This window comes from Herpailurus yagouaroundi, unplaced genomic scaffold (assembly GCF_014898765.1).
Source record: "Herpailurus yagouaroundi ecotype Mexico unplaced genomic scaffold, PumYag 140, whole genome shotgun sequence".
Classification (NCBI taxonomy): Eukaryota; Metazoa; Chordata; class Mammalia; order Carnivora; family Felidae; genus Herpailurus; species Herpailurus yagouaroundi.
Window position 1 is genome coordinate 9469401 of NW_024412395.1, and position 21847 is coordinate 9491247.

At 52.3% G+C, this 21847-nt stretch overlaps 1 protein-coding gene across 1 annotated transcript in view; it reads right to left on the minus strand.

Moving 5' to 3' along the window:
• Nucleotides 1-21847, minus strand: part of GLI2 (GLI family zinc finger 2) — a 257439-nt gene that overhangs the window by 82479 nt on the left and 153113 nt on the right.

The following is a 21847-nucleotide window of genomic DNA, read 5'->3' on the forward strand; positions in this document are numbered from 1 at the left end:
GAGGTCCCAGCTGTCTCAGGGAGGCCCCAGAGGGAGCAGGTCACCAGCACTCAGCACCCACTACCAAGAGCCCAGTGAACAGTTGAGACAAACTATCTGGATTGCCTTTTTATTTTTTTATTTTTTTTTTCAACGTTTATTTATTTTTGGGACAGAGAGAGACAGAGCATGAACGGGGGAGGGGCAGAGAGAGAGGGAGACACAGAATCGGAAACGGGCTCCAGGCTCTGAGCCATCAGCCCAGAGCCTGACGCGGGGCTTGAACTCACGGACCGCGAGATCGTGACCTGGCTGAAGTCGGACGCTTAACCGACTGTGCCACCCAGGCACCCCTGGATTGCCTTTTTAAACCCAACCCAACCCTGAATAGTTCCCCTGTGGCTGTCTGGCCTCAGATTCTGCCATGAAGAACGGGCTTCAAAAAATCCTTCCTCTGTACCCATTTTTTTTTGAATGCCATTGCCTCCCATGCCTCAGCTTGAACCATTCATTACACACAGAGTCTCAAAATGAACAACCTCTGGGGCGCCTGGGTGGCTCAGTCGGTTGTGCATCCGACTTCCGCTCAGGTCATGATCTCGCGGTTTATGAGTTCCAGGCCCGCATTGGGCTCTCTGCTGTCAGCGCAGAGCCCGCTTCAGATCCTCTGTCCCCTTCTCTCTCTGCCCCTCCCCTGCTCACTCTCTCTGTCTTTCTCAAAATAAATAAATGAACTTTTAAAAAGGAAAAGAAATGAACCACTTCAGCCGCTTCCAAATGTACTCAACAAGCTCCACCTGTCTTCCCCCATCCATCAAGACAACAAGACACATTTCTCCCTGAGAGAGGCAAAAAAAACAAAGCACAAACACAAACAAGGCCCACCCAGCACTGGGGACCAATGAGGCATTTCCTCTGAAATGCATGCGTGCCATAGATTGCTGAGGGTGAACTCCAACCTCCGACGAGGTGGGAACCAGATGCCAGGAACTGGAGGCACACGGCATCCTACCGCCCCTGCCCTTCGCCAAGAGAGACGCGGGGTGGGTGGCACAGACCCTAGGGTGTGGGGGTGGGGGGCTCCGGCTAGTGTCATAGCCTGGGTTCATGGCACCGGCTCGAATTTCCATTCTAGCCATCGCCTGGGACAAGAAATGAGGGCCTCCTGGCAGCCCAAGAGACACATGGTGCCTTCTAGCCGTCACTCCTTCCTGATTTTTCATACCCTCTGAAGGCCGGCTTAAGCTCTAATTCTTCCTCAAAGCCTTCCTCGAATACTCAAGCCTGATGGAACCGTGTCCTCTCCCACTTAGGGACTCGGCAGTCCTGCAAAGATACAGCCCTCGATCACAGAGTGACAACGGCGATTAACCAGTGCTACTCCTAACCAGACCGTGGGCTTTTCTTATACATCACGTGTTTTCTCAGCAAGCGCCCCATAACCAAGTTTAAAAGGCTGCAGTGGTATGCTGATAAATGTTGGCCACCAAGTCTCGGGCGGAGGCCGGAGTCCTGGCTTATAGCATTTGCCAATTTCCATGGTGTAAATGCTCTCACTGCGGCTGATTTCAAGCTACCAATGAGCGATCACTGAACCTGGCTCTGGGAGATGTGGAGAATGGCTCCCAAGAGCTGGAGTGAGCAGATTCTGGCCAGAAACTGCCAGATTGGGCCTCCACAATCCCCGGTGCTTCCTTAAGCATGGGGATTCTTTTTTTTTGGGGGGGGGGGGGAGGAGGACAAAAAGTCTTGATTTCCTGAAAGTTAAATTATACCATTTTCCATCTAAAAAAAAGTAGCAAGAGAACACACATTGCCACAAGGGGCATTGCGAGGCACCCTGTCGGAAATAACTGTTAGAGATAATTTGGTTATACACCTCACGAATCCCCCTTGGACTCTGTGATCTAACTTTTTGATCTATTCCAGGGTAAACACCTACTGGTAAAGAACACTGGTGCTGAGGTGTAATCACAACAGGACTTGTAGGCAGAAATGACGAGAGGCGATCTAAAAGTTCAACAAGGGAGAAGTGGTTACGTTAAGTCTAAGGTCAACCTTCAAGAGGATACTGCAAGGATTTTATCAGAACTGATAAGAAAAGGGCTTGCTCGCTAGGGATGCCGCCTTTCTGAGGTCGGGTCCCACGCGCACTGTCTTTCTATGTGCAGGCTCTGCTCTCCTCGTGCTCACCTGGGGTCTCGCTGGGCACTGAGGACGTGGGGACCCTCCCCAGGGGACGCGGCCTCTCCACCAGAGGCCTGAAATAATGGGTTGGCCAAACAGATGGGATAAATCAATGCCAAGGACGCTGTCACCCTGGGCAATCCCGCACCATTCAATTTTCATGTGAATTTAGCAGCTCTGCATGGTTTTTAAGAACCCAATTGTATCCTGACACTTTTTAAATGATGCCTCTTTACATCCGGCCGTAATTTATCTTTTACTTAGCAGCAGCTCTCCTTCTATAACCATTTGGGGGAAAGAAAAAAAAAAAAAAAACCACTGACTTCACTTAATTTACAATAGTCCACACTCAGTAAAACACGGATGACAGAGCTTTGCCAAATGCGAATTTCATGTCAGCAGCTCATTTTGGTAAAGCGTCAAGTGGCTTTATTTTGAAAGAAAATACACATTTAAAAAATGTTTACAGATTTGAGTGGGGGGTGAGGGTAAAAAGTGTGTGGGTGTGTGAGAAAGAAGTCGTGCTGGTACAAAGCCCCAAAGCTAAGGTTTGTACCCATCAGGCAAAAAGGCTATGTGTTCCCTTTTAACCTAAAAAAAAAAAAAAAAAAAAATACAAATAATTTTGAATTTGTGAAAAGTCCAAAGGCTGCTGGGCCTTTCCTCATCCCGCTGAGGGAAGGCACGATGCTGAACCTGAAGTGGGGAGCAGCAGACGTGGGGACCTCCTCCACCAGCCTGAGCAAACTGCCCCATAGGGCCGACTTCCATGTTTTTGAAACAGCAACAACTGTTGTCACACATGTGCCTTGGCTATTTCGCACCTGGGGGGCTGTGAGAATAAAAGGCAGTCGGAGGAAGGACAGCAAATAATGTTTATCCAGAGCCTCGAAGGAAACAGGCTTTGTCCCCCATCTCGTTTAAGTCATGCAACCCTCAGGGGGCCAGGTTTATTGTCCCTACGGCACAGAAGGGAAACTGAGGCAGCGAGTGCTCAGTTCCTGAGCCCAAGGTCACCCAGGTAGTTGGTAAGTTGCTTTTAGACTTCATGAGAACATGACAACTAGGTTCACCAAACAGAAGTGACTTTCAGATCTGGAGATTGCCTGTCCTGGGTTTTGCTACTCAAAGGGCTGCCCAAGCACCAGAGGCCTTGGCATCACCTGGTGCGTGTTTAGAACGAAGCGTCCTGGGCCCGCTCCAACTTATAGATTCAGAAGCTGGATTTAAGCCAGATCCTGGGGCGATTAGTTTGAGAAGCCCTGGTTGAAGGGATATATTCTGTTAAAGAAGGAATGAGAACAGGCTTCCCAGTGACGGACGCTAAGGTGCTGGAGAGCCACGGCACACGCTCCCACAAAGGGCCACTGTCCCCTCACAGAGCCACTTACAATTTACTGCAGGCCCACACCTGGGCTGGACACCAGTGAGAAAAACAGCCTTCATTTGTACTCACTGTGCAGACCTCGTCTCTAAAGCATATTTTCATCCAGTACCTCATGTAACCCTCCCGGCAGCCACAAGAGAGAGGCCAGATGGGAGGCCTGATGGGTCTAGGCCCGGCCTGAGCATTAAGCGAGTCCTCGGGCTGCAAGCGCCCAGCCGCCCGGCTCACACAATCGCCCTCAGTTCAACTGCAAGAGGTTCCCACAGCCAGTGAGGCCTTCCAGGCCTTCCAGGCCCCGGGCAGGGGAGATGATCCCGCGCTGGCCCAGCCAGAGGCACGCTCGGGGGGCTGTCCTTCCACAGCTGCAGCCTGGTGAGATGTGTGTGTGTGTGTGTGTGTGTGTGTGTGTGTGTGTGTGACACACACACACACAGACACAGAACACATGTCCAAAAAAGGAAACCCTCAGGAGCAAAGGCCTAAAGTGAGAAGCGTGTTCTCCCTCCTCTCCTACGGGGTTTGCTTCTATGTTACAGGGATCTGCAAAACCCATCTCCCACCGAGACGCCGGCTTGTAAAACTCCAATGCACAAATGAGGCCCAGCTGCAGTCCTGCTCCCCGTGAGCCCAAGGAGGGAGCTGTCCTGGCAGGGTGCAGGAGGCCTGCCGCCTGGAAGGGGTCCCAGCTAAGGCCCCTGGGTTTGGCGGAGAGGTGTAAATGTAGAGAGCAGCCCTGGACCTTCTCACGCAGACCCTTCAGTTCATCCTGTGTCTGGAGGTGCCAGGAGCTGACGACGGTCTGGCTCTGGGTTTAAAAAAACGCTACACGGGCATACCTGCGTGCATTGGCCCGCTGGCTTCCTCCCTCATCTCGGGCTAGGGAAAGACCCAGCTATGCCAACCGGTAGCTGTGTCGTCTGACCCAAATGACTTTACCTGTCTGAGCCTCAGTTTCCTCACCTAAAACTGGTAGGAACAATTCCTATCACCCAGGCCAGGGGTGGGTGGTGATAAAACGAAGCTGTCTATGTAAAGTGTGGAGCCCACAGTGGATGCCCCATAAATGTTCATTTCCCTTCCTTAAAGCCGGGCTCTGGGCTCCACGCTGGGGAGAGAAAGACAAACACAGCACCGTTAAGAGCAAATAGGCGAATGTACGCCCCCGAGTTAGGGCAGCCCTTGCTCATACCATTTGCATTGACTTCTGCGAGTGCTCCAATTTTCAAAGCTTGATATTTATTTAGATATTTATTTTTCACTGTAAATGCAACATATGTTTACAGAGATATTTATTTTTCTCTGCACACACAGCAAATGTCTGGGGAAAAGAGAATCCCAAACTCACAGGGCTGGAATGATTTTTTTTTTTTATGACAATCATTTTGTTTGTTTAAATTTTTTTTTTTAACGTTTATTTATTTTTGAGACAGAGAGAGAGCCTGCACAGGGGAGGAGCAGAGAGAGAGGGAGACACAGAATCTGAAACAGGCTCCAGGCTCTGAGCTGTCAGCACAGAGCCCGACGCGGGGCTCGAACTCACAGACTGCGAGATCATGACCTGAGCCGAAGTCGGAGGCTTAACCGACGGAGCCACCCAGGCGCCCCCATTTTGTTTGTTTAAATCTACCATAGCGGTGCATAATGGCACTGCGTTTTACTGTAATTTGGAAAGGGGGGAGTGTGGACGGGAACCACATCACACAACAACAGTAAGACAAGACAGCAGGTAACGGGATCCTCCCTGGGAAAACAATACTGCATTTACTCCTCTGAATGGTGGAAGCTGCAAAGGGGAATTTCCCAAAGCCTAGGACCGAAACCAATCCAACTGGACCGGACCATGATGCCAATCGCAAAACAAAATGCCGCCCCTACCACCAGCTGAAATTGGGGTGGAAATTGTTGGATGATTTCATGAAATGAAAAAAGTGAAAAAAGTCTCAATTTTAGACCCTAAAGAGATGACCGAGTTATATATGTATAGGAACAAAGATATTAACCGTTCAACCCAAAAGATTATCAGTCCAACCCACTCATGGTACTGACCCCTGTCAGCACGTGGGCTGAGTACTGAGGCTCCCAGATGTCATCTGCTTAACTGAGATCACAGATGTTAATGGCAAAGCCTAAGATAGCAAATTCCCCCTTGTTCTTTCTTTTGTTTGTTTTTTCCCACATGGAGAGAGTTATGCAATGTGTGAGTGTCTGAACAGGTGATATACAGAGTCCTTAGGATTTTAGGCCAGGGAAGACTTTCTGCAGACAAGGGAAGCCAGCACCTTTTGATCAAGAAAGCCTCACAAAATCCCAAGCGGGTGTCTTCTACAAGAAGACTGGAAACCCAATAGAAACTCTCCCTCCCGAAATCCTGTGCCCACAGTTTGGATGCCTCCTAACACAAATAGTATTTTGACTGGCCTTATTATACTTTTATTTTTATTTAAAAATTTTTTTAATGTTTATTTACTTTTGAGAGAGACAGAAAGACAGAGCGTGAGCAAGGGAGGGGCATAGAGAGAGAAACAAAACCTAAAGCAGGCTCCAGGCTCTGAGCTGTCAGCACAGAGCCTGATGCGGGGCTCAAACTCACAAACCGCGAGATCATGACCCGAGCTGAGGCCAGACGCTTAACCGACTGAGCCACCCAGGTGCCCCAACCTTATTATATTTTTAAACTGTACTGTTACCTCTTATGAGGAAACGTGGAAGCATTCGGGTTTCTCAGCATGGAAAGGCAAAGCTGAGAGAAGACGTGGTCCCCTAAACCCATGAGGAACCTGGACAGAATCTTCAAAGGCGCAGAGCCCACACCACTTCTGGACAGAGAGACAGATTCTGGACCCAAAAGGTGAAGCCCTATTTCCCCTCCCAGGGAATAAACTCAGGGAGCTCGGCGCGCGCCCCCCCGAGGCTGGCATAGACAAGGTCAGGAAGTCTGGAGGTATTTGTATTGTATTGACACACAGTGGGGTATATCAATGGGAGAGGGGTTCGTGGGGAGAGCACCCATATTGGGGGTAACCTAAAGGGGAGAGTCCTATTCTCCCAGAGCATTTCTGGGGCCTCTGCCCATAGGAAGCTCTCTCCCACCTCCTGTCCCCCCTCCCCTCAATCACTCACACAGGCTCCTGGGACAGAGGGCCGTGCACCTTCCTCCCCAGCCCCTGCCCCCTACAAACACTGCCCCCCACTTTGACTTGTTAATTTTTATGTTATGATCCCCTTTTACTTTACTCTGATCTCCTATTAAACTGCATGCATTTTTGGAGCCTGCTTCTAGAATCACGTAGCATAAAAATGAATAAAGAAACCTCACCAAGGGTTCATTCTTGGTGACTCTTGAGTCATTGATACCCAAGCTGGAGACTCTTTAAGAAAGAGAGCAAAAGGAATGAGGCTTCAAAGGAGGTGTGCCGTTGTGAATTTCAAAGGAAGCAGAAACCCGTTAACACTCCCATCTGTACAACAGAATGCCAATTGTTGGTGGTACAGTTTTTCGCTGCAAACTTGGACTGCTGAAACCACGGCACTGGCATCACCTGCCTTTAGAGTTTTACTCTTGGTCTTTGGAAAAAAGGCCACCGCCCTTGTGTCTCTCTAAATATACACCCCACTCCAATGTGGTTGCCCTGGCTACCGTTTGCGTGGCTAACGTTTACGTGCCAAGACTCTCCTCCTCTCCCTGTGCCCTGCCGGACCTAACCCATCTCGGGTAGGGAAGGCATGCCCCCTCTGGGTTCCCTCTGGACCCCGACAGCCTCTGACGCCATGGCCCTGTGACTTCCTATAGACTCTCCCAGTGAACCTCAGCTCCCTGAGGTCTGGGACTGCGACAGGCATGGCGGTGGAGGCTGCCTCCAGGCAGTCCTCAGGAGGGGACAGAAAGGGAGGGTGGGGAGGAGGAAGGCAGCCAGGGAGGGAGAAATCTTAAGCCACACCCAGTGCTGAGAGGTGCACTGACCAATGAGGCAGGCAAGAACCACTTCATCTAGACTTGGGGAAGGAGAGATGGGGACAGGAAAAATTAAACACCGTCACTCTTAGCTTGCTAGGAACCACACCCCTGAAAGCTGCACACAGTTCACCCTCCTGGCATTCGCTTGTGTGTACTCCCTGATCGCTGCCTCCTCATCTGTACAAAGGGACAGAAGAGTGGCATCTGTCCCACGGGGAGGTGACAAGAGAGAATGAGTGATAAGGATTTCAGAGCCCTTTGCCAATATTGAGAGTCAGAGTCAGAAAACATAAGCAGCCGGCGGGGGAGCAAATCTCTCATTTTATCTATTTATGGAAAGATTTTATTTTTAAGAAATCTCTACATCCAACGTGGGGCTTGAACCCTGAGACCGAGTCACATGCTCTTCCAACTGAGCCAGTCAGGTGCCGCCCCCTGACCCTCCCTTTAAAAAGAGGAAAGGAAGGGGTGACTGGGGAAGATTCCTGGTAGAAGCAGGTCCCCATCTCCCAGACCCACCTGCTTCCATGAGGCCCGTCGTCTCTCATGGAACTTGGGGGGCTTCGTATTCTTATTGGTCATGTGCTCACCCCAATTCTGAAAAGAAAATGCTTAACCTCCCCATCATCCCTCCTAACACTGCACTGTTCCTTGCATATATTCATTCAGAGCCCGGTCCAAGCAAAAACTTCTCTGCTCCACATATACAACCAAGTTTGCAATTTTATTTTTTCTGTTTTCTGTTTGTTTGTTTTGTTGTTTTGTTGGGGTTTTTTTTTTTTTTTCTGGTCTTTGTTGGGTTTTTCTTCCTTGTTTCCCAGGGGGTGAGAACTGTGAGCATCACAGCAGAGGGAGCTCGGGCCAGCATGGGGTGGGGGTGGGAGTTCATGGGCTTATGGCCAAAGCAGAAGCTAGGGAGCCCCTTCCCTCACTGTTGGCCACGTCCTCAGGGCGGTGCCCGTTGAGGCACCAGAAGGGATCAGAATGCACGAGAGGGAACAGAGTAGGAGCTTCTGAGAGCTAGAGGTTGGAATCCTGCAGGGCACAGTTAAAACCCAGCCTCTGTGTCAACACGGCAGTCATGAGGGCCCCTGGAAACTCTCCTTTCGAAAGGGGGCCGGCACCTGCCACCAATACTGCAGTAAAAAATAAAACCAGTGAATTTTGCATTCGAAAGGGGCCCAGATTTGGGAGACAGGCAAATGCTTGGGAAAAATCAGGAAGGCTCGAGCATAAAACTCACGCCTTTTCCAGCAAGTTGGGTTTTCAGATGAGTGGTATAAAAAGAAAAGAAACACGAATGAGTACCCCAAACTCAACACAAGCCACCACAAAGCCCGGGGAGGACCCCAGCCACGGCTTTCAAGACTTCTGTCCCCACAATGGGCCTCCTTCGGGCCTCAGCCTTCCCGGGTGATTAACATGCAGCGGGCTGCGGAGGAATGTGAATGTATTCGGCAGGGGAGGCTGAGAGGTGCAGGGGGTCAGGTGGCTCATCGTTAAATCACACTGCTGTCAGCCCACACAATTCCTCTTCCCTCAGGCTCGGCCATTACTCGGGCTTATGCAAAATAAACAGCTTTGCTAAATATTCCCCCAGACGGGTCCCACAAAGGCCCGGGCTAAGGAGGCAGAATGCACCCACAGACCCAGAAAACCGTCTGCCTCCTTGTTCAACGGCCCGGCCAGGGAGTTTGGCTGTCTCCTGTCCGTCTTTTCTTAGTCTGCTTCAAGCTTTCCTTTTTTTCTGTTTGGTTGGTTTTGTGTTTAGCTTTTCTTTCTGTTTTGGCAATTCCTCCCAAGACACTGCCATGAATACTGTTAACTTATTCTTGTCTGGCTCTGACTCACACTCCCTTTACTTTCTTAAGCTACGTAAGACTTACAATTCCCACTTTTCTATAGGGGAACTGAGCCATGAGAAATCTCTTATAAACGCTCCCAGAAAGGAACCAGTTCTCAGAAGATCCTTCAAGACAGGCTCGGAGGCGGGGGTGGGGTGGGCTGTGGGCGCCCAGCAAGAATCCTAATTGTCCCAGCGCCACACACATGCCCCAGGTGGGGGAGGGGAGCCAAGGGGCAGGGCCCCCTGGATTTTGAAAACAACTCCCCCTCTCTTGGGGAGCTAGGTTTGGTTACTCACCTGGAGCCCACCCTTGCCCCCCTCTTCCTGTCCACCAGCAAGAACAGAAACTAGAAAAGAACCAGGAAATAGAAGCCCCCACCAGCTAGAGCCACTCAGCCTTCCTCCAAAGGACTTGGGGACAGCCCGGGCTACCGAAACCTCTCAAATTACCGCTCCAAGACATCTTTGTCAGAAAACTAGTGACTACGTGTGTCGGGGGGCAGCGTCTTGGCTAGGCAGGGGGGGGGTCATCATCCTCACTTTGCACATGAGGAGACTGAGGCACGGGAGGTAAGTCTGCTCCACTGTCAGTGGTGGTCTATCTCATTTGACTTCAAGTTCATGGTTTCTGCCAGGGAAGTGGCATCAACCCCCATTGGTCTGGGTGTTCCAGAAGCAGACTGGGAGACAAGGATGTGAGTGCAAGGGGTTTATTTTGGAGGTGACAGGCCACCTGTAGGGCACCAGGGACAAGCAAGGGAAGGAGGCTAGCCAGGGCCATCAGCACACTCCCTACCACTTTGGGCAAGTGGGCTTAACACTGCAGGGACACTCTGGGAGCCACTGCACACCCAACCGAGGGGCGAGGGAGCTGGGATATTAATACACCAATTCTGCAATAGCCATTTGTTAAGCAGCGTTGTCAATTTGGGGTGTTAACTTCCTGGGACCCTGGCCTGCCGCCGGGGCAACAGCAAAAGAAAGGCCTCATGCACAGACATGAGGGTGCCAGGACCCACTGAGGTGGTCGGGAGGTGGCAGTGGGCACAGGGCACGTGGTCTTCCGCAGCAAACACTGATGGCACCTAGCTGGCAGACCAGCACCAGAACTCTCCCCTTGCTAGGGCCCCTTTCTAATTGTGTGGCATAGACCAAGCTTTACGCACCCACGTTCCTGAGGGGCAAATAGAGGCGTGTACTCTGCCTACAGTCCCCCAAGGCTTTCCGGATTCCCCTGCCCAGCAAAACCAATGCTGAATGGACCATGTGGTTCCACAGCCCAGACCTCAGCCCTTCCAGACCCCAGGAGGGGGTGGGTGGGTGGTGGCTCTAGCCCACCATCTTCAGAAACGTCTCCTGAAATAAACTTCTCCCTGGTGACCCAGGAAGAAGGTCAAAACAAGGAAAAGGCACCCTTGTGACTTGAGCAAAGAGACCAAATCTCCCCTTCCCTCCCTTTCTTTTAACTCTCACATGGGGGTGGGGGTGGGAAGGGGACAACAGGACAATACTTTTATCTATTTTTTTTTTTTTTTGAGACAGAGAGAGAGAGAGAGAGAGAGAGCGAGCAGGGGAGGCACAGAAAGAGAAGGAGACAGAGGATCCAAAGCGGGCTCTGCGCTGACAGCAGAGAGCCTGATGTGGGGCTTGAACACAAGCACTGTGAGATCACGACCTGAGCCAAAGTCAGACGCTTCACCGACTGAGCCACCCAGGCGCCCCAACAGGACACAACTTTAAGTGAACACCGATTTAGTGTTCAGTTAAGTAGCCCAAGGAGGTGACACAGCAAACACTAATGCAGGGTCAGGAGGGGAGGGGGCTTCACCCACCGTGCTTCGGTAGGGGCTGCTGCTGGTCACACATGGCGGGGGGGGGGGGCGGGGGGAAGAGGGCTCTCTATCCCAGGACACTTGACAGTCCAGTTTCCCCCAAATGCCCCAGGTCTCCATCCTCAGCACGTGCGGACAGCCTCATGGGGAAAGCCGCTTTCTGCTACCTTCCAAGTGGAGTCGGGGTGCACGGGGGAGGGGCCGGTCACAAGGAGAGAGAAAGGAGCAGTGCTCTCCTGGTCAGGACAGCAGGTGTGGCCCTGCACTCCAGGGATGCGAGCCAGCTCCCCATTGGGCGGCAGCTGAGCTCTGCCCCTCGCCGCAAAGCCATGCCATCGGGAGGGACCTGCTCTCTCCCGGGCAGTCCTGATTTGCCCCGCCCCCTGGCATGGGCTTCAAGGGCATGCCGCAGGGCTCTTCACCTCCTGCTCTCCCTTCACTTATCAAACACTTACACAGCCCTCGCTGGAGACCAGGCATTTACAAAAGGCAATTCACGTGATCCTCCGAATGATCCCCATACGTCCTTGTTCCAGAGAAAAATAACCAGATTCGAACCCAGAGAGCCAACTCCGGAAGCATGAGGTTACACCTCTCCGGGAGCTCCTTCTCTGCCTGAGGCCCACGTGTTCTTCCAACGGCAGCTCAAGCGTCGCCCCCTCTAGAAGGACCTTTCCTTGTTTCCTCCTTCTCATCTGGACCTCGCTCCCGCACCGGCTCCCGCTTGGGGCCACCTGTTCATCTCAGAGCACCTCCCACCCACTCCTCCACCACCCCATCAGCTGCCTGATGTCCAGTGGGCCTTCCAGAAATCTCTGCTGACAAATGGATTACTCAGTGAATGAACAAATGGACACAATCCTGAGAAAAGAGTAGAAGAAAGCCACCCGTCAACGAGCAAACACCACGGGGTGAAAGTGGCCAGAGGTGAAGCGGAAGGTACTCATCCTTGCTCCCCCACTCCCTGGCCGCCAGCTTGAGGCAACCAAGTCTCTGGGGACTTCTGGTTCCAACTCTATAGCTCACCGGACTCCCAGATGTGCAAGATGACCCAAGGGAGGCCTGACCCGTCATGAAACGCACCGCTAGCTTACTTGGGGAGGAGCTACTGAAGACACACGACTTAATCCACATTGCCTGCGAACTAAATTTGCTATTTGGAGACAGGCTCATTTTATTTTTTAATTAAAAAATTGTGTTTATTTTCTTGAGAGAGAGAGTGCAAATAGGAGGGGGCAGAGGGAGAGAGAGAGAGAGAGAACGAAGAGAGAAAAGAATCCCAAGCAGGCTCCACACTCAGCTCAGAGTCCGATGCAGGGCTTGATCCCACAACCCTGGGATCATGACCTGAGCCGCAATCGAGAGTTGGGACGCTCAGCCGACTGAGCCACCTGGACGCCCCTGGAGATAAATTTTAGATTCAAAGGCAGCTCCAAGAAATTATACCGATTTGGGTACCCTTCTGCCAGATCTCCCCAGTGGGGTGTTGCAAAACTATAATGCCACGTCAAACCAAGATACTGACATTGCTACAACCCCTCCACATTGCTCTGATTTTTCCGCTCTACCTCAGTGAGGGCACCGAGGACAAGGATCCTTGGTGTGCCCTTTGGTAACCATATTTGCCTCCCTCCTGCCCCTCCCCTCACTGCCTTTGCCTTTGCCAACCAATCATTTGTTCTCTGTTTCTAAAAGTCTGTCATTTCAAAAATCGTACCCAAGTGGAATCCCGCAGTTTGTAACCTTCGGGACTGGCTTTTTTTTTTTTTTTTTAATTTTTTTTTTTTTTTAACGTTTTATTTATTTTTGAGACAGAGAGAGACAGAGCATGAACAGGGGAGGGTCAGCAAGAGGGAGACACAGAATCCGAAACAGGCTCCAGGCTCTGAGCCGTCAGCACAGAGCCCGACGCGGGGCTCGGACTCACGGACCGCGAGATCGTGACCTGAGCCGAAGTCGGCCGCCCAACCGACTAAGCCACCCAGGCGCCCCTGGGACTGGCTTTTTAATTCAGCCTAACTTCCTAGAGATTCAACAAAGTTGGCACATACGAAGACTCTGTTCCTTTTTATTGCCGACTAGTATTCCATGGTGAGGACGGGCCACAGTCTGCTTAACCATTCACCCACTGAAGGACATTTGCATTGTTTCTGGTTTGCGGTTATTACAAATATACACATTCCCATACAGGTTTCTGCGTGAACTTAAATTTTTCACTTCTCTGGGACCAATGCCCAGGAGAACACCTATTGGCTCATATGGTATTTGCATGTTTCATTTGATAAGGAACGGCCAGACTGTTCTAAAGTGGTCATACCATTTTCTGCTCCCGCCAGCCATGTGTGAGTAACCCAGTGGCCCCCCATCCGCCCCAGCATTTGGTGTTGTTGCTAACGTTGTATTTTAACCGTGTAGCGGCATCTCTCCGAGGTCTTGGCCTGCATTCCCGGAATGGCCGGGAAGTTGGACATCTTTTCACGTGCTTGTCTGCCATCTGGACACCTTCTCTTGGATGACATTCTTTCCTTGTCTGTTGCTCACTTTCTAACTGGACTGCTTCTGTTTTTTTACTGTTGCGTGTTGAGAGCTCTCTGTATTCTAGGTGCTCGTCCTTTGTCAGATATGCGGTTTGCAAACGTTTTCTCCCAGCCTGTCGTTTCTCGCTTCAGCCTCTTTTTTTTTTTTTTTAATTGTTTAATGTTTTTTTTTTTTTTTTCTTTTTTTTTGAAGGAGAGAGAGACAGAGCATGAGCAGGGGAGGAGCAGAGAGAGCAGGAGACACAGAATTCGAAGCAGGCTCCAGGCCCTGAGCTGTCAGCACAGAGCCCCGTGCGGGGCTCGAACCCACGAACCGTGAGATCATGACCTGAGCCGAAGTCGGACGCTCAACCGACTGAGCCACCCAGGCGCCCCACGCTTCAGCCTCTTAATAACAGGGGTCTATTTTTCTTTTTTCTTTTTTCTTTGGCGTCAAGATCCTGTGCCTGGCCCTGGATCGCGGAGACTGTTTACTTTCTAAAAGTTTTGTCCTTTTATGTCTTACGTCACATCGTGTTGTGACTTCTCCTTCCTTCCTAGGGTGAAGGAGCTTGTGCTCTCTGAGGGAGAGGCATTCCTTCTCCAGCTTTGCCTGCCCAGGTATGCAACTCCAGATGGCCTCCCCCTTGCAAAGACTGGCTCCAGGTGGCTTACAATGAAAAGACAGCTATTTAAGCTTCCTTAGAACATATGAATATGCTAAACTAGCCTCACAGGTCTTCCGACCTTTTCTCAGCAGCCTTTTTTGATGAACAGGACTAGAAAATCACTAAAGGAAAAGATACATTTTCTCCATGGCCTCTGCTTTCCTGCTCCCTGAGGACCAGGTATGAAATGGAGGTTCTGTTCCCCTGAGGTCCCACGGCACCTGACCTACCGACTTCACCCAGGAAGCGTCCCCTTTCGGGATCAAGTCTTCCCAGGCACCTAGCATGGGCCCTCTTCACTGTACCTTCCCCAACCCGGGGAGAAGGGAGCCTTGGTACCCGTCTGGTGCCGGGCTGGCATCTTTTACGTCCATTTTAACTGTGAATAGAGAGAAGGAGCAATGTTAAGTCACTTGCTAACCGACAAGCCTGTGAACTGTTGGGTTCTCGTCGAGAAAAGGATTTGCTGCTGCGGTCTCAGCCAATGCTGGCTGGTCTGGGTCACATCGAGCACGTCTCAGTGGAGCCCACGTGGGACACCTGGCCCTGAACTAGACCCCTCCAGGTGGCAATTCTGAACGGAGGCCCACCTGCGAAAAACGGGTATCACTGATGGTCGTCAACCCGTATGCCATAGTTCTGACAGTAACAGAAGGAAATCCCTGAGGGTTTGGAATACAGACTTTAATTTTAAAAAATCGCACCCCCCTCTGCACCCAAACCAAACCCCAACCGCAGGCTCACGTCTACACTGACCGGTGGGCTTCTTAGGGGAGCACGGCTCCGTGGTCTGTGTGTCTCTAACTGCCACCCCACCCTCCCCTGAAACACAGCACAGGGTCGTCTGTGTCTGAAGAGGAAAAAAGCAATGGAAAATACGAAGAGAAAAGTGATGGCAATGCTGTTCCAAGCAGAGAATTCAGAGCCTTGGGTCTAGTTCCGAGGGCTCGGTAATGACATCCCATTAAGAGAGCAAATGCAGTCACCAGGCACTAGCGATGTCCCAGAAAAACACCAAAGATAAAACCAAAAACATCTCCAGCCTTGCCAAAAAAGACAGCAACAGCACTGGATCGCAGAGCACTCTGGCAGCAACAGGTGTTTACCCCGGCGACGGGTGGGGGGGGGGGGCCTTTCCCCGCAGGGAACGGCCCCCCTCCTCCCCGCCCCCCCTCGCCCTACTCTCTTCCTTTGGACGTTCTCCTCAGCATCCAGCCAGGCAGAACGAAGGCAGGTGCCAGGGCAGGGGCTTAAGGGAGCCTGTGCGGGGCGGGACCGGAGGAAGGCCACTCCAAATCACTCTGGCAAACTTGATCGGAGGGCAGGCCACGGTAGCTGGCAAAAAACCAAGAGCCCGCGGGCCAGGTCCTCCTAACGGCGTCTAAGCTGCCGCCGCCACCGGGCTCCTCCCCGCCTTGGAGCGGACCTCCCGGGTCCCCGTCTGAGTGAGCAATAAAAGGGGTCTGTGAATGCATATCCAAAGCTTCTTAGCCGCCTGTCATACTGATCTAGCACCGCGCTAAGATCCCGGCCCTCTCAAGGACCTGGGCAAACGCTGGTATTAGCACTCTTCTTCCTCTGAAGGGTCTGCTCAGCAGCCACTCCACTGCTTCCCAAGGAGGAGACCCCCGACCCTGACAATCCATCAAGTGAATGCACATTGTGGCCCAGACAAAACCAGGCAAACAGCACCCCGCTCCGGAATAATGGCCTCTGTGGGAGAAGGGCCCTTGCAACAATGATGGCTGTGTACACAGCCCGCTAAATACCCAAACTTCTGATTAGGCTCGTAATGATTTGTGTGTGCACCCGCCTCCTTTGAAAGGCTCCCAAGTACATGGCACAAGTTGACTCAAGGCTAACCTCAAACAGCGGCCTTCCCGGGTTTCGTCAGCGCGGAGAGCTGGCTACGCACGGCTCCCGCTGCTGCTGATTACAAGCCTTTTGGAAATCCCACACCCAGCCCGGCGAGGAAGAGAGCACTCCGAGAGGGTGATGATCACAGGCTAAATGCTCCGGCTGGAATCTGGTGAGCACCAGTTCAGGGTCACTGTTGGGGAGCGGTCCCGGGTCGCCCTGGAGCTGTACGGTCACAGAACGGAATGTCCCCTCGCGCTCAGGGAGCGTCAGGTCTCTGTGGCTCGCACCATCTACCGTTTGCGACGCGGGAGTTTTCAGACGGGATCCAGCCACCTGTTTTCAGTGACCGCAGGACTCCATTAGGGCCAGCTTCTGAGGTTTGTTTGAGGAGCCAGACCTCTTCCTAGAGTGTCACTGGTGCCTACAGACAAAAAAACACGGGTGTGTCGGCGCACATATTTCTCTAGGTTTCTGGAGCTGTGTTTTGGCCCCGCCCTCTCTTCTGAGCGCCGTTCAAGCCCCAGGCCTCTGGGAGGAGACACGTCCAACAGACACAGAGCTCGGCATTTCCTCCTCACACCCCTTCTTCGGCAGGACCCCCCACGTCGGGGAAGGCACCACCGTCCACTCAGCCGGGGTCCTCCCGGATTCCTCCCCGGCCTCAAGTACACACAGCAGACGTGGCTCTGGCCTCCGAATCTCTTGTCTAAGACCCAGCTGCCTCCTGAGCAGTGTCTTTGCCCCGCCGCATCCGTCCCCGCCCTTCCGGTCCCCTCAGGAAGGTCAGCGGGAGCGTTCTGAACTTCAGCTGTGACCACGTCCCTCCCCTTCATAAACTCTGACAAGATGGGATGAGGCATTCTTGCCTCACGGGGTCGGTTTGAGGAGGACATACTGATGGGTATTGAAAAGATCTGTCGTGGGGCGCCTGGGTGGCTCGGTCGGTTGAGCGGCCGACTTCAGCTCAGGTCATGATCTCGCGGTTCGTGAGTTCGCGCCCCGCGTCGGGCTCTGTGCCGACAGCTCAGAGCCTGGAGCCTGCTTCTGATTCCGTGTCTCCCTCTCTCTCTCTGTCCCTCCCCCACTCATGCTCTGTCTCTCTCTGTCTCAGAAATAAATAAACATTAAAAAAAAATTAAAAAAAAAAAAAAGAAAAGAAAAGATCTGTCGTATAACAGGTGCTCCATAAACAGAAGTGGTTCCCATTTTCATCGTCTTAGAGTCACAGAGTGAGAACAGTACAGTTTCAGCTCAAAGTCCTATGTGACGATAGCGACGACCTGAACGCTAATGACAGTGGCCCTCGTTCGAAGCCCCCCTCCCTCCCTGACATGACCAATGGAGTTCGGTGCCACCAGACTCCTCCTCCAGTGGAAAGCAGAGGCCCTTGGCTTCCAGGGAGCGGAGACGATGTTATTTTTAATCTTCCCCCGAGGCCTCAAGCCTGAGTCACTCTGCCCACCTGCTAGACGCCTTCCTGTGCCAGCACCCACCTCGCGTGCTCTGTTTGTTCAGGCGGGCACTGCATATGCTGCCTGTCGCTACGGCCTTCACCGCAGCCCTCTGAGCAGCCAGTCAGACAAACACGAGGTCAGAACAGGGGCGGGGGCCAGGAAAACACATGCTACACCCGAGAGAGCCGAGAGGAGCGGTCGGAAGGCCTGGGCGGGGTTCCGAGGCCGGGGCGGCCAGCGTGGGGGGTGTTGCCTGCTGGGCACTTATTCCAGAACCGAGACATGCCGAGGCCGGCACTGGCTTACCTGCTGTGAGGAGGGGCTGTCCATGAGGCTCGAGCCCGCCCCTTTTGCAATGGGGGGCATTCGCAAAGCCCAGTGGGACAGGCAGCGTTTGGGGCAAGGGTCTGACAACACGGCACCATGGCAACAACAACGGCATGGTCCACAATAACGGGTGCCTTCTGTGGACCAGGCCCAGCCGCAACTGGATAAGCAGACACAGGCTTGCCCTTGAGGCCCACAGTCCGCTCGGGGCCACAGACTCTAACCGGCAACAGGCTCCATGGGGGCAGCACCTGTGGCTTTTACCTCTGGTGCCCTCGCCGTACCCAGGAAGGAGATCTTTCCTGCTAGGGGGAGGGGAATCCGGGAAGACTCCCTGGAGGCGGTGGTATTTAAGCTGCGCCTTGAAGGGCAGTTGGATGTGGATGCGCAGAGTTGGGAAGGGGCATTTAGGCGAAGAGGTTTTCCTCCAAGGAGGAGAGCCAGAAATGGGCAGAGAGAGAGCGAGGAGCAGCAGGGAAGCCTGAGAAAAGCAAAGTGAGCCTGGGCTGTCGGCAGCAACAGGGCGGCGGAGGAAGATGGAAAGAAGGGGGTCAGTAACTCCTCTTTCTGGCCCGGCGGGGTGAGCAGACGTTGGGCCTCGCCCCAACAGGGTGGTGGGACAGGCGAGGTCACGGGCGTGGGGCTGGAGGGATACAGACCCACTGACTCTGTGCTGTGCACTCCAGATGGACCCGGATGGCTATTCTCATGTCACTCGGCTTCGGGGCAGGTGAACGGCAGGGACCCGGCCTGATTAAATCCACCACCTCAACCCGGCCCATAGCTGTATATCTCCAACGTGGGGGAAGTGACACCTCACAGCCTGCACACAGCTTCATTTCCGAAAAGAATGTGCGAGAGGGGGAAGGTCAGGAGACAGGCACAGCCGTAAATTTGATGGAAGGTTTAGCTGGAAACCCCATTAAATCCACACACGGCTCGATGCTGGGCAATGTCCTTCCTCCGAGTCTGCTGAATGGGGCCAGGGAGGTGAGGGACTCACTAAGTAATGTCCTCATTTTTTGGTGTCTCCTATTACCCAGGGGATGAAAAGACCATTACCCATAAGGTTTAGTGGCACTTGGGCCCAGGACTGCGATATTGTCCTCTACCTGAGCCTTCCCCTTGGCCAGTATGTGTGGCATTCTGCCCTGCTGGCCTCTCTGTCCGCTCCACCATCTGTGTGGACGGCCTCGCTCCTCCCACAGCCCCGGCCCCTGCCTCTTTCCTTGGAGCAGTGGGACCTGGCTGGGCCTGGGCTGGGGACGGAGGGGGAGTGTGGTCCAAGTCAGAAAAACCCATGCTCTGTGGCTGTGAGCCAGTGCTGGCTGCCTGCTGTGAGCTACCCATGTTCCCTGGAGTGCCCCCAACTCCACACCTCAGGTGGCGGGCCTTGCAAATGTGCAACACGGAACACAGGGTGGCCTACAGAAGCACGTCCGTCTCCTAGGGAGAGCCTGAAGCACTGACTATTTTACCTGGAAGCAACACCGCCCCCCCAACCCACTACCGCCGAGAGAAAGGGACTGGAGAGCCTCCTTTTACCCCCACCATCCACCAGGTGCCAGAGCCTGACCTGTCACTAGTAAGTAACATCTGTCCGAGACACGGCTCAAGAACCACACAAACAGTGAAGGTAACAGATCGGGGCTCAAATCTCAGCTGTGCAACCTTAGTGAGTTACTGAACCTCTCTGGGCCGCTGTGTCCTAGATCTGTTACATGGGATCATAATGATACCTATCCTCTTATCACCATTGTGGGGATTTCAGGAGTAAATGTAGCAAATGCTCAACAGTTATCTGCAAACGTCACGACTTCCTTTATAGGCTGACGTTCAAGCTTATCTTCTAGTTCAAGATTGTGACCCCTGTCATGACAGCAGGTGCAGAAGGCTAAACCCTCGCAGGGATTGAAGCGACCCTGTTCTTTCTCCCTCAGAAGCCCCGGCTCAACAAACTTTATGAAGCAACAAACTTTGTAGGCATAATATTCTAGAAAAGGCACAATTTCAGGGACAGAAGACACAACAGAGGTTGTGGGGGGCTGTGGGTAAGAGGTGGGAGGCAGAATGCAAAGGTAGGGGATAAACATTTTGGGAAGGGGTGCCTGGGGGGTTCAGTCGGTTAAGCATCCGACTTCGGCTCAGGTCATAATCTCGCGGTCCGTGGGTTCGAGCCCCGCGTCAGGCTCTGTGCTGACAGCTCAGAGCCTGGAGCCTGCTTCAGATTTTGTGTCTCCCTCTCTCTGACCCTCCCCCGTTCATGTTCTGTCTCTCTCTGTCTCAAAAATAAATAAACATTAAAAAAAAAACTTCAAACATTTTGGGGAAAGGGAACTGTCTTAGATACTGATAGTGGTGGCCACACAACTGAGTACATGTATGGAACCATATGACTCAAAAGGGTGAATTTTATAAACATAAATTATACCTTAATAACCTTGACTTTTAAAAAGGTAGAAGAAATAAAGAGGCAGTTAGGGCCAGATGTGAGCCCAGGTGTGAGGCCAGACCAGGTGTCTCAGTCCAGGAGGTGAGCAAGAGGGTCTAGGGTGAAGCAGACCGTGTCGGTAGGACCCACAAGGGAATGTCTCAAAAGGTGGTGGGATCCCGATCTTCCCGAAGGGACTGGAAGCCCAAAGGAGTGACAGACAGGCAGGAGGGGCTAGGCCTCTCCTAGGGGGAGGGGGCTCTGCACTGTGACCGAAGCCCCCGGCCCCTCTCTGGCTTTCTTTTCTTCCCTCCAGCTGCATGTCACAGGTTCACAGAGCACCCGAGGGACTTTCAGAGACACCTGTCATTCACAGGTGAGACTGGAGGGGAACCTGGGCCCCACCCCATCCCCAGCCAGGTGCCTTCCACCCGAACACCCTTCTCCTTGCTTCCTCCTTTGCTGCCTGCACCCCTTCTCCGTAGGTCTTGAGGCCCTACTGGGGGCTCCCATCCTTTTATGCCCTGCTCACCCTCCCTGCACCCCAGCCCTGGGCTCGAAGGGTGTGACTCCTGAAATGAAATCTGGGGCTGCCCCTCCTTCCTTCTTCCAGAGGTGAGTGGTCCCCAGGGTCAAACTCACTGTGGGCAGCCACATCCAGCCAGAGACTGGCTCTGAACTCACGGTCCAGTGGAACCCCTGAAATAAGCCGAATTATTTTATTTCCAAGCTATATCTCCCCCACTCTGTATATGAACAGTAGTGTATTCTGGAATCAACCTGTAGGGCTCTCCTGGTCCCTTATTACTTTCTATCCCCAAGGACCTGACCCCCTGCAAGCTTTTTTATTTTTTGTTTCATTTCATTGTAGTTCCAGTGTAGTTAACATATAGTGTTATCTTAGTTTCAGGGAGACGATACAGTGATTCAGCACTTCCCTACGTCACCCACTGCTTATCACAACAAGTGGCCTCCTTAATCTTCAACACCTCTTTCGCCAATCCCTCCACTGACCTCCCTTCTGGTAACTATCAGTTTGTTCTCTATAGGTAAGAGTCTGTTTCTTGGTTTGGCACGCTCTCTCTCTCTCTCTTTTTTCCTTTGCTTTGTTTCTTAAATTCCACATATGTGAAATTATACGGTATTTGTGGTTTTCTGACTTATTTTACTTAGCATAATATTCTCTAGCTCCAGCCACATTGTTGCAAACGGCAACATTTCATTCTCTTTTATAGCTGAATAATATTCCTCTGTGTGTGTGTGTGTGTGTGTGTGTGTGTGTGTGTGTGTGTATCACACCTTCTTTATCCATTCATCTAGACACTTGGGCTTCTAGAAGTCAACCACAAGAGAAAATCTGGAAAGAGTCAAATAAATGGAGGTTAAGTAACATACTAATAAACAA